Genomic DNA, 13626 nt, shown 5'->3' with positions numbered 1-13626 from the left:
ATTGCAAACTTGTGACTAAAATTAAAAAGTAGTTGGGCTGGGGATGTGGCTCAAGCGGTAGCATGCTCACCTGGGGTGCGTGGGGCGCTAGGTTCGATCCTCAGCACCACATAAAAATAAAGATGTTGTGTCCACCGAAAACTAAAAAATAAATATTTTTAAAAATTCTCTTTCTCTTAAAAAAAAAAAAAGTAGTTTGTAACCTTAGGCTTAGCAGAAGAAGCTGGGCTAATAATAATTTTCTGTGCAGTGTTGCTAATGCAGCAGACCACTGCTTGTGGCTTGTTTTACTGCTGAATCTTTTCTGGATTGCCTCAGCCGTGGTATACAGTCTCAAGCGTACAGAGTGCTATTGGTGGGAAAGACTTCATTTGCGGGGGTGGTACTGGGGATTGAACTCAGAGGCACTTAACCGCTAAGCAACATTCCCAGTCCTTTTTAATATTTTCTTAGAGATAGGGTCTCACTGAGTTGCTGAGGCTAGGTTTGAACTCAGGATCTTCCTGCCTCAGCCTCCCAAGTGGCTGGGATTACAGGTGCATGCTACCATGCCTGGCTGGGAAATACTTTTTAATAGATACTATTGTACATCTTCAAAGAAATGAAAGATTAGGTCTTTGTTTTGTTTCCCTTTCACTGAGGAGGATCCTGCCTAGTAGATCTTAGTGCAGTGATAGGCTGCAGCCACCAGCAAATGACATTCCCATTAGTGGAAGTCAGGGTCCAGAATTGTGTTAAAAAAGGAAATTAAGAGTATTCCTTGCTCTGTTTAACATTAGGAAGACCAAAGTGAAAGGTCTAATTAAAGCTACTGTTAATGCTCAAGGCTGTTGAGTGCCTTTACCTGGTGACTGATCTGTGAGGAGACTCAGTGGTCTGATTTTGTTCAAGCTTTTGCAGGGATTCCAGAACTATACAATGTGATAGTGTAACTGGGGGGCTAGTTTAGTGATAAGATTTTGTAGTCCTAGTTAAGTGTGAGCCTTGGTCAAGTAAGTCTCAGGAAAAAACTAAAGTATGGTAAAATATACCAGAATTAGAATCTGTAGGCTATTCCAGCCTTTCCAGCATCAGTAAAGGTGTTGGATATGTGTTGAATGCTGCAGTCATAGGGAGAAGCTGTTTAATATATTTGGTCTTAAGCATTTATTTTCTTTGTCTCCTGGAACCACAGATTTCTTTTTTCTTTTCTTTTTGGCACGGGAGATTGAACCCATGGTCACTTAACCACTGAGCCCCCCAGCTCTTTGTTTGTTTGTTTTTATTTTGAGACAAGGTCTCGATATACTAGTCTTTGCTGAGACTAGTTTTAAACTTGAAATACTCCTATTCAGCTTCCCAAATTGCTGGAATTACAGGCATGTGCCACTATGCCCAGCAACATGTTGATTTCTAATATGGTGTAAATAAATAAAACTACTATTGCAATTTTAATTCATCTAATGATTTGTCATTAAAAGACGGGTCAGGGTTGCGGCTCAGTGGTAGAGTGCTTGCCTAGCACATGTGAGGCTATGTTTTAGAATTTTTTTTTTTTTAAAGACAAACCCAAGATTTTGCTTACTACTTTCCAATAACTGCATTAGGACTAATTGTAGAGTAAAAGCATAAATTTTTTTACTCTACAATTTTAAAAGCATAAATTGTAGAGTAGGTAATTGAAATGAGTCAAGGCTGAGGTGGAAGGATCACAGTATAAGGTCATCCTGTACATCTTAAGACCCTAAAACTTTTTAGAAAAAGATTTTTGTGGATGGCAGTATAGCTGGTTCTCAAGCTCTGGAGAGGCCAGTGTGCTGTGAGACCTCACATAGCCACTGCCTATTGCTACTGCACCAATTTTGCCCTTCATTTCAGCCCTGGTTTCGGATTTCCTTAAAATATAATCAGTGATTACTTTGTATAGGTTTTGGGGGATTTCCCAACTTCCCTTCAGATCTTAGGAAAAATAATCCTACTCTTGATACCAGGATTTTTATAATTGGGCTGGGAATATGAGTAGATGATTTGTGGATTTTCAAAATGAAATTATTTATGGAAATACCTACCTTTTGGAAACACTTCTGCTGTCAACCTGAATCTACAGCATTTGATATGTTAAAAGAGTGCAGAGCAAGTGATTTGTGGCTTCTGTAAATTTGGTGTTGCAATCCTTGAAGTAATAGTTGGCATATTCTGAGTCAGCTTATATGTTTCCAGCACTCTTAGTGATGAAATAACAATTACTGCAACAGATTGAGTTGAATTTAGAGTGACCAGGAGAGCGGGAAGTACTGGATATTCAATCTTGAGATGGCAGAAATAATCTAATATTTAGATTAGATACTCATATCTAGCAATGAGTATTTTTTATTTAGTATGGTTTGAAGGATGGGCAGGAGCCTACACAGCTTTTGGGTTGAGAAAGTGACCTGGGTTTTTGACTGACAACTGCTTCATGAAGCCAAGTAAATGACAGTCCCTTTGGGAAGCATGGTGAGGAGTGACTTTTTTGAGTGTTGGCCTAAGTCACGTATCTTCTGTTCTCAGTTCATGCAGTGACCTAACTGTCTCAGGGGCATTTATTTGAACCAGATTTTTAAAAAGTAGTTGACTGAGGCTGATCCAGAAAATGACTCAGACCACATCCTCTTGCTCCTGAAGATAATCGAATGTGCACAGAGAATTGACCAAATATATTAGAAAGGGAGATTCATGGTTTCCTTAAAGAAATACATGTGGAGTGGGGCACTCCATCTTCAACTTCTAAGAGTACATAGGTGTGAAATAATTCCTCTTTTTTCCATCTAAAAGGTCAATTGTTTGGGGAGTGTTTTTGTAGTTGAAGAAATGACTTAAATTTTTCAAGTCTCTGTGTATAGGACCTTGGGAACTAGTCAACTGTTCAGATTGGGAAGGATAGTAATGAAGGAAGTCTCTTGCTCACTATCTGTCACCTGACCATCTCACCTACTCTATTGAAGCCAGAAGCCAAGAGCAGATTACTTTCTTGTCTGGTGTCCAATTCATGGAAGATGACTTCACAAAAACTGCCCATCTCTCTGATCTGTAGATGTGCTCTTGTTTTAAAAATCTTTTCTGTTTTCATTATATATTTGTAAAATCAAGCAGTAGAGCTATATATATATAGCTATCTCCCCAGCTTTACTCTTAATGAGGTGATTACTTTTAATGATTGTGGATACCTTCATAGAGCAGCATATACAAGTGTGCCCATTTGAAGATGGTTGCACTGTTAACTTCCCTTGTGATCATTATGTGTGTGTGCACCAATCAATATGAGATTTTAATTATTTTTACAAGTATCAATGTGTTGGTGGAAGTATACTGGGTCCCTGAAGTGGTTACATGTTCAGCAAGGAAGTAAGTTATAAGTTAATTCACCAGTTTGTGTGTGACCACAGGTGACCATATCTCCAATATAGGGTGACCAGTTTTCCTGGTTTTCCTTGGAGCTAGGGATTTAGGCAGAGCTTTCAATTCTCAAACCAGGATGGTTGGTCACCATAAAATGGGGTCTTGTACAAGCACCGAAAGTGTTTCCTACTCTCACCAGAATCCAGGTTCTGCTTTGGCTGTCAGTGGGATCCTGGTGGAGTGGAAGTGTTGATTGAATTAATTTACTCAGTCCTGACTTCTAAAGATCCATCTGTTGTTTAACTTGTTGTCTTGCCATTAATTTTGTGATTCTGGAACTTCCTGATTCCTGACATTCCAAGCCTTGTTCTGTATGCTTTAAAGTCTGGATGCAAAGTTCCGAAATCTTTGGTTTAAAAGGTCTATCAGAGGTAGGAATAAATTGACAGAAATAGAAAAATAGGGAGGGGGTAAACAAGAATGGTGTGTTGAGGGTAAGGGGTATGAGACTAGCAAACAAAAATAAAGCTTAGTTCTCTCAGCCAGGAGTAAGGAGCCACTGCTCCCTGGGGAGCACAGTAAGTGAGTGAGGAAGATGTTACTATGGTATTTGAGTAACATCCATGGAGTAGTAAGCCGTGACCAGGCACCAGCTGAGCTGAGTGGTTTGGTGGTATGCAAAGATACTTTGAATTGGACAAATGACTGGACAGCCTTGAAGGGCCATTTTTACTTCATTGCATCATAGGACCATGGCCTTTTGTCAATTATATTCCTTGCAAAGAAAATGGGGATTTGGTCCCAGGTATGCTGTGTGAGTCATTGTAGCTTTGAGGTTTCTTCATCAGCTGCCTTTAATAGGACCAACAGAAAGAAATGGATTCAAGCTTTCATCCAGCAACTACTTCTTGAGCACTTGGTTGTATGCCAGGTGTTACCCTGCACTGAGAATATGTGTGTAACACAGTGTCCTTGTGATGTTTTTATTCATGAAAGATAGATACAAAAATGAGATGGGAATAATGTGCTTATAAAGCAAAAGGACAGGAAGCAAGAAAGTAAAGAAATTGAGAAGTGTAGTGTTAGGACAGCAATGATCATGACCTGATAACATCTCTAGAATCTCTGCCTTCAGCTGCTGGGGGCAAGAATTCTGAAGCAGTGTTAAGGAAACCTGGTGGATGGGAGCCTTTTGTAATCCAGGCTCAAGTATTCTGACCTGAGCATTTTGCCTACATGTGAGCAGCAGGACATGGCCTAGAGAAATTGATAAAACCATACAGGTGCCAAAGGGCTCATAGTTACTGCCAGACAATTCCAATGTCTCATACTTCTTGGATCCTTTCTCAGGCTTCCAAAGGACTGATTCACAGTCCTCTCAAGTTACCAATACCTCCCCTCCACACCAGACCTTGATGACTTCAAAGTACTTCAAAGCTCAATCAGACAAATGTTCTTTCTTCCTGCCATCACAGGCACTAGTCTTGCAACTGTATCTCTAACCTTGACCTCAATTGGACTATTCACATGAGCAAACATGACTCTCTGTTCAGTCTTAAAAACAGGCTCCTTTGACCTCATAGTCTCTCCCTTAAGTGCCTGCTCCTCTTCTACATTCCTCTGAGCAACACTAGAAAGATTACATTTTTCCCTGATTTCTTATACCACATTCTTAGCATACCGCTGAAATAAAGATTTAGCAAGGTGATTTTCACATTGCCAGGTATATTATTTTTCTGATTTTAAATTCCAGTGTTTGTTTGAAATAATCAATCTCAGCCTATTGGCTAGAATCAAATAAAATGATTGACCAAAGTAGTTTTCTGGAGATAATTTCTTTGTTTACTTTTTTTTTTTTAATAGTGGGGATTAAACTCGACCTAATGTATGCTGTGCAAGTACTCTTCTACTGAGCTACCCTTCCTGCTAGTCTCTTAACCATGTGATGATGTCCAGTCCCATCTATTTGCCAGAAAGTCCCAAATTTTTATTTATTTTTATGCCAGGGATTGAACCCAGGGGCACTTAAACACTGACAGGGTCTTGTTAGGTTGCTAAGGCTGGCTTTGCACTTGTGATCCTCCTGCCTCAGCCTCCTCAGTTTCTGGGATTGCAGTTGTGCACCACCATACCTGGCTGAAAAGCCCCAATTTATGTTCTTATACCGGTGTCTCCCATAGCTTGCAGAGTTTCATATCCATCTGCCTACTTAATGTGACTCAAATCTAACTAGCATCTCAAACTAAGTTCCTGATCTCTCACACTCCTAAGGTTTTCTTTCTTTTTTAAAAGTTTTTAAATAGTTTTTTAATAGTTTTAATAGTAGATTAAAAATAAAAATATCTTATTTTTATTTTTTACGTGGTGCTGAGGATCGAACCCAGTGCCTCACACATGCTAGGCAAGTGCTGTACCACTGAACTATAACCTAGGCCTCCTGGAGTTTTCTTATCTCAGTAAATTGTTCATGCAGTTTTCATTAACACCTGTTTCATCCATATGTAGTCCTATAATCATACCTCCAAATACATCCTTCTCATCTCCATTGCCCCTACCCTCATCCAAGCTTCCTAAAAGTTTTTGCTACTTTTCTTCCCCTTCCCCCCAGTTGTAGCCCATTCTCTGCATAATCAAGAGTGTTCTTTTGAAACTAGAACTGATCTTGCCTCATGCTGTTTGCCCTCATCCCCTGAGGCTGCTTAATGCAAATGGAATAAAATCAAACTTGCTCATGATGTCCTACAAAACTATTTGCTTCTCTGCCATCATCTTTTCATTCTCTCTCCCATTCATTAAGCTCTAATGATATTGGCCTTGTTGTTCCTGGAACACACCAAACTCATTCTTAAGAGCCTTTATGTGTATAAAGGTGGGGGTGCCTTACACGTTTCTGCTTTGATGTATTCCTCTCCCCACACTTTCTAAACCAGTTTTCTTGATAGTATTTACCCACCTAACATTCTCTTGTTTGTGCTTATTACATCTCACACATTAGAAGGTAAGCTCCCTGGGGTCGGAAGTATTTCTTACCACTGTTTACAGTGGTGATGGGGGGTGGGGGACAGGGAAGAAGGTGCTAAACACTGATTGACATAGTGCATACTGGTACTTGTGGGCTTGGACTTGAGGTTCCCCTGGAGAAATCACTGCCACTCAGTAGTTCTCTGGCAGACAGGCCTCACTGACACTCAGCAGTCACAGGTTGATACTTTGCTTGTAGTACATACTCAGGTCACATGACTTCACCTCACTGATATTTGCCCCCACCTGGCTCCTGGGATGCACTTCTGGAGCTCTACAAACAGCTGGTTGGCTGGCAAACTTGTGAGATTGTCCTCTGTTGATCTTTACCCCAATGTACTTGCCCCTTGTGACACACATAACTGGTGAATCATGCATGCCATTGTTTTCTCATCTGTGAAGGAGCCCTTGCTGCACTGCCCTGCCCTGTTCGTGACTCAGCCTGGCCTACTGCTGTCAGGACTTACTTTGTACTTCCCATTTCAGAGAGGGACAACTGTGGCCCAAAGGCCTGGAGGCTGGTTCCCAGGTCACACTGTGAGCATGAGATGAAGCTGCACTGATATTCAGCCACCGGTGACCAGGCCAGGGGCCTGGACAAGACTCTGTCCTGCAGAGGAGAGGCAGCCTCTGAAGTCATCCCAGAGAAGGACCAGGCTTAAGTGCCCAGGTGGAAGAGGGCAGGCTTAGGAAAGAGGCACTTTTTGGACCGCCATCTGGATCTCTGGCACCACCTGCTGATTAGAGCCAGTCAGTGCTGGTAGTTCTTGGTTATCCAGGACCAGACCTTAAGATTCATATCCTTGTTCCTGCCTTTATTTGAACCCAGCGTGGCTACTCTGAGCACCCATAGTCTCCCCTCTGATGAGGGGTGGAGCACAGCCTTCTCAGAAGGCCATTGTCTTCTGAGAAGCTCTGACCTACCTGAGTTAGCCAGACCTAGGTTCAAATTCCGTGTCCCCAAATTACTGAGGTATGTCCTGGAGTAGATTATATAACCGTTCTCAGCCTTGCAATTTCTCCTGTAAAATGGATGTAGTAATAGTAACTACCTCCTAGAGTTGTTGTGAAGGTAATATACAGAAAGACTTTACCTCATTGCCCTAGCAGGACCAAGCTCATAGGTACACTGATTTGAGCAGTGTTGCTTCTTAGTCCCTGCCTCAGGTAGGCCCACTTTAGATTGACAAAACCCTTTAATACAGTCTGGGTCCCAAGGGAACCTGACTTCTGATAGTGTGGGGTACAAACATGGATCAAGAAGTTTTCTGGGGGCTGGGGACATGGCTTAAGTAGTAGCATGCTTGCCTTGCATGCATGAGGCACTGGGTTCTATCCTCAGCACCACATAAAGATAAAATAAAGATATTGTGTCCACCTAAAAAATCATTTAAAAAAAAGTATTCTGTACCAGTTAAGTGCATAAACAACTTCTGCCTGGAGCTTCCACAGCAATTTTCTGATGGCAGGTCCACAGGCCTGGTTGCCTCCAGTTGAGGCAAGGAAGCAGACAAATGTTTCTTTCTGTAGCTTTGTCCAAGATCAAGATCCAAAGTTGGACTCGAGCTATGGGAAAATAAGTCCTCTCTGTGTGCAGGGACCTTGTAGAAATTCTCTGTTTTTCCCTCCCAACATCTCCCATTGCTCCTCTGACCTTGGCTGTGAATGGTTGGACAGCCATGTGAAAGAGAGGCTACAGGAGCTCAAGTTTCCTTCAGGAATTGACACTGGAGTCACGCTAAGGATGTTCCATGCAACATCTCATTGTCACTTTTTCCTCATTTTTTGAGTTATAATGTGCATGCAGTAAAGTACACACACAATTGTAGCTTAGTGAATTTTTATATATGCATAATGTGTGAAACCACCACCTATATCAAGATAGAAAGTGTCTAGCATCCCAGAGACTTCATTCATCAGTACCTGCCACCTGCTAGAGGTAACACCTATTGTATCCCCTCTCCTTAGTTTTTGCCTCTTTTTTGGTCTTTAAATGGATTTGTATAATAACACTCTTGTATGTAGCTGCTTTTGTTCAATATTGTGAGATTAATCCATGTTATTGATATCAGTTTATTTTTCACTATTGTTTAGAATTCCATTATATGAATATACTATAAATTACTTGTTTTTATGGCTGATGTATTTGTTATTTCTAGTTTTTTACTCCTATGAATAAAGCTGCCACAATGGTTTGGATGTAGTTTTGGTGTATCCCCTAAGGCTTTGTGTCCTGGAAGCTTGTTCCTTGGTGTGGTGATATTGACTTTATGAGTGTGGGGGGGTACTGGGGATTGAACCCCAGGGTGCCCTATCAGTGGGCTGTACCCTCAGCCCTTTTTATTTGATATATATATATTTAGTTGTTGATGGACCTTTTATTTTATTCATTCATTTATATGCAGTGCTGAGAAATGAACTCAGTGCCCAAGTGCTCTACCTTTGAGCCACAATCCCAGCCCCAGCCCTTTTCATTTTTTGTTTTGAGACAGGATCTGGCTAAGTTGCTAACCTTGAACCTGTCTCAGCATCTCAATTTGCAGGGATTACAAGCATTCACTACCATGCCCAGCAGAGGTGGTGGAAACTTTTTAAGAGGTTCCTTAACCTCATAAATTACCTAATTCAAAGTAACTAGGTCACATTCCCTCCTCAGAAGGGATTAATATTGGTGTTATGAATTCACAGGAGAGAGTGTGTTGTTGTAAAGCAAGCCACTACTCCACATGCTTGGTCTCTTCTGTGTGTATCCTGTCCTTTTCTATTTCTCCTCATGTTATGATTCATCCAAGGGAACCCTCACCAGGACCTAGGCACTATGCTGTTTGTGCCCTTCAGCTACCAGAATTGTGAGCCAAATAAACTTCTTTACATTTTAGTAAATACCCAGCCTTGAGTATTTCATCATAACAAGGAAAATAGACTAGCAGGGTGGGGCACACCCTGGAGGTTGTGATCCTGGAGATTGAGGTAGGAGGATTGCAAGTTTGTGACCACCATTGGCAACTTAGTTTCACCCTGTCTCAAAATACCTGGGTTCAATCCACAGTAGCTCCCCCCCCCCCCCCCCCCCCCCCCCCCCCCGCCACAAAAGGACTAATACAGCTGCTATGAACTTTTTTTGGGGGGTGGGTATTGGGGATTGAACCCAGGGCACTTTACCATTGAACTATATTCCCAATCCTTTTTAATTTTTATTTTGAGACAGGTCTTGGATCAGATACCAGGGGTGTCTTCCCCCTCATTGCTTCTAGCACTGTACATAAGAAAGAAAGAAAGAAGAAAGGAAGGAAGGAAGGGAGGGAGGGAGGGAGGGAGGAAGGAAGGGAAAGAAAGAAAGAAAGAGGGAGGGAGGGAGGGAGGAAGCAAGAAAGAAAGAAGGAAGGAAGGAAGGAAGGAAGGAAGGAAGGAAGGAAAGGAAGGAGGAAGAAAGGAAGGAAGGAAGGAAGAAAGAAGGAAGAAAGAAAGAAAGAAAGAAAGAAGGAAGGAAGAAGGAAGGAAGGAAGGAAGGAAAAGAAAAGAAAAGAAAGACCACACACCGTGGCCCATGCCTGCCTGTCATCCCAGGGACTCTGGAGACCAAGGCAGGATAGGAAGATCATAAATTTAAGGACATCCTCAGCAGTTTAGTTAGATCTCATGCAACTTATTGAGACCCTGTCTCAAAAAATAAAAAGGGCCCTGGATGTGGCTTAGTGGCAAAGTGTCCCTGTGTTCAGTCCCCATTAACAAAAAAGAGAAGAGACAGGGTCTCATTAAGTGGCTGAGGCTGGCCTAGAACTTGTGATCCTCTTGCTTCAGCCTCTTTAATCACTGGAATTACAGGCATACACCATCACACCTGGCTGCTATGAACATTTTAACATATCTTTGGGTGGACATAACAACTTATTTCTGCTTGTATATATCCAGAACCATAATTGCTCAACCATTGACTAGATATTGCCAGTTTATTGAAGTGTGTACCAATTTGTAGTCCCATGAAAGATATATGAAATTCCCAGTTGTTCCAACACTTGATATTGTAATTTTTAAATGTAGCCATCCTGTTAACTAAAATTTTCACAAAATTGCTGTGATATCTTATTATTGTTGTAAAGCTCCAATTTGCAGACAAGACTGAGGCTCAGCAGGGGGGAAGCCACCTATTCCAGAAGACATGAGCTGTTAGCAGCAATGAGAGGGAGCAGTTCTATATTATTCTTGTGTACCTGTGGCTGTATGAAATTTTAAATTCAGAACACTTGGACTTGGATGTACTAAGATGGTACCTCTCTTATTTTCTTCATTACTTTATACAGCCTTTATCTCCATGTGGTAACAAAAATGTAATTGGGTCACTTCCTGGCATAGTCAAGTGCATGTCACTCAGTCATTTCAAGGATATACTCAGTTGAATTGAGGCTTCTCACTCTCTAATTATATCCAAGAGCACCGTCACATTCTGCACCATTTGTGTAGTCCTTGGTTATCATCATCTTCCTTTGCTGCTTAGGGAAGGGACAGGCTTAAGTCCTACTAGTCAAGGGTTGTCATCCTTCATTTCTGCTATGCATCTGGGCCATGCCCTCTGGCTTGAACTATCTAGTTTGTTTGTTTATTTATTGGTACTCCAGCATTTTTTATTTTCTTATTTTTAGACAGGGTCTTAAGTTGCTAAGGCTGGCTTGAACTTGCAATCCTCCTGCCTTAGCCTCCCCAGCCACTGGGATTACAGGCCTGTGCCACTGTGCCCGGACTGTTCATCACTTTAGTATCCCCTATATTACTTCCAGAAGCATCTCCCTGATCATCTGCCCCCTCATTTAGTGACTTCCATGCTGCTGAAGGGCCCTCAGGACATAGTGGGCATCCCAGGAGCATCATAATATGTTGATGTGGGATGCTCACACGTTAAGTGGGGAGACCGCCCCCAAACTTATCTGGGCATCCTTATTTCTCTGTTGCTGGGTTAGGTGAGGTGGGAATGGGAGTCTTTTAAGGCCTTTTATAAAACTGATCTGGCATCAGCATACCTCCTCTTTCCCACATCTTTCAACAGAAGAAGATATGAGGTTCAAAGAGGTGAAGTAACTCACCCAAAATAGCATAATAGAGGCAGGTGGTCTGACTCTAGTGTAGCTATTAGGGGAATAAGACAGAGGAGACACAGCAGCAAGCTATATCCAGGTTTTGGTCCAAGCAGACTGCATTACTTTTTTTTTTTGGTACCAGGAATTGAACTCCAAAGCACTTGTCCCCTGAGCCATATCCCCAGCCTATTTTGTATTTTATTTAGAGACAGGGTCTCACTGAGTTGCTTAGTACCTTGCTTTTGCTGAGGCTGGCTTTTTACTCCCGATTCTCCTGTCTCAGCCTCCAGAGCTACTGGGATTACAAACATGTGCCACCATGCCTGGCTGAATTACTTGTTAGTTTACATACATGCTGTTCTTTGGGTTGAACCTCATGTCCACAGTCTGTCCATGGATAAATGGCTGAGAAAGGGAGTATGAATGGAATTTGGAGCTTCCAATGCTTATTTGTGTGCACCGAGAGGACTTTTCCTTATAGGAATCTTTCTGTGAATGCTTTACAAAAGGAGATGCTCTCTGGAAATGAATTCACCATAAAAAACAGATTTGTTTCATACAGACTTCTTGAATTCAAGGCCTTTAATATTCCTGGAGATAGTGTGCTGGGAATAGTTGCCAGCGTCAGGAAATGTTCCTTGTGTTTTGAGGGGTGTGGCCAAGATTCAATATCTGGGCTGAAATGGCAGGAGCATAGCTGGGGCTGGAACCACAGCTCTGCTCTTCAGTGGCTGTTTGATACTGGGGAAATCCTCTCTTGGCTTTTGATTCCTTCCTCTCTACAACAAGTTTTTTTTTTTTAATTAATACATTTTTTATTCTTTTTAAAATAAATGTTTTTTGATTACATGGTATATGGACTGACTGAAAAAGGATGAGATTTCGGTTTCCTTGGGAACAGCTCTGGAACCAGGGGTATCCCTTTCCTTTTACACCCACAGACACAGACACACTTACCAATGGGTGTGGCTGGTCCTTTCTCACCTGGACTGGCAATTATGGATTAATGTGTGGGGATGAATCATTCCCAGCCTGTATCCCACATTCCTGTAATCACCTTGGTTCTCTTGAGTGGAAGGTTCAAGAAAGCATGGGGTTGATCCAGAAAGTATAGAGTTAAGCCACTCCCTTTTGACTTGGTTCCTTCTTTACAGTGCTTTATCTTGATAAAGCATGGGTCTCTCATTTTACTCTGGGTTTAAGATTCACTTGGAGAATTTGTTTAAAAGGCAGGAAAACCTGCCTACAAGAAGTTATAGATTCATTATATTGAGAGTGGACCCAGGAATCTGTCTTTTCATTGACATGTTTACATTTGTCCTTTATTTTACAAACCCTTGTGTTGAGAGCTGACTTTCCAGAGACTGCAGCAATGGAGTTGCTATGTTATGTCTAATTTCTTTAAGTTAAAAAAATGAATGTGGGTCAATATCAAAAGGATTCAAAGTGAAATTCACCCCAAACCCTGCCCCCAAGCCACCTAGTTCTCGTCCCTTGAAGCAACCAGTTTCTTGTGTGTCTATTCTGGCATATACAAGTGAATGGAAATCTCTCTCTTGGGGGTTAGTGCTGGGCATTGAACCTGGGACCTTGTGCATTCTAAGCATACAAGTTCTACCACTGAGTTACACCCCCAACCCCCAAATCTTCATTTTAAAAACAAGTGTGTCCTGGTGATTCTAATATCAGGGCTTCTCAGAATTTGGAAAAACATAACTACTTTGTGCCAAGCCCCATGCTTAGGTCCTCAGGCTACTTGTGTGATCTGGAACTTCTCAGTCCTGCTTAGGATGCTCATCAAGTTTATAAGGTGCCACCCTCTATTCCACAGGCAGGAGAGCAAAGGGGTTCCAGTGGGTCTTGCCTAGGAGGTCTGAAAGCTATAGCTGCAGAGGGCAAGGGCTATGCTGCAGATAAAAATTATGAGAGCTGTGGGCCTTTCATCTTCTGTCATCAGTTGTGGCACCTGGCCGACACTGGATACCACAGCTTGCAGACAAAGACCTGGTAATCCAAGGAGCTGCTTGACCTGCCAGCCCAGTCCCAGACGAGGAGTTGGAGGTATCTGATTTCTTTAGGGGGCCCTGTGTGGAAGTGTCTTTTGTCTTCCTAGTGTCAGGAATACCATCACATGCCTGTTGGCTACGTGAACCAGGCGCCTTGGCCTCCTGGGAAG

The sequence above is a fragment of the Callospermophilus lateralis genome, chromosome 5 (genome assembly GCF_048772815.1).
Source record: "Callospermophilus lateralis isolate mCalLat2 chromosome 5, mCalLat2.hap1, whole genome shotgun sequence".
NCBI lineage: Eukaryota > Metazoa > Chordata > Mammalia > Rodentia > Sciuridae > Callospermophilus > Callospermophilus lateralis.
This window is presented reverse-complemented; position numbering follows the sequence as displayed.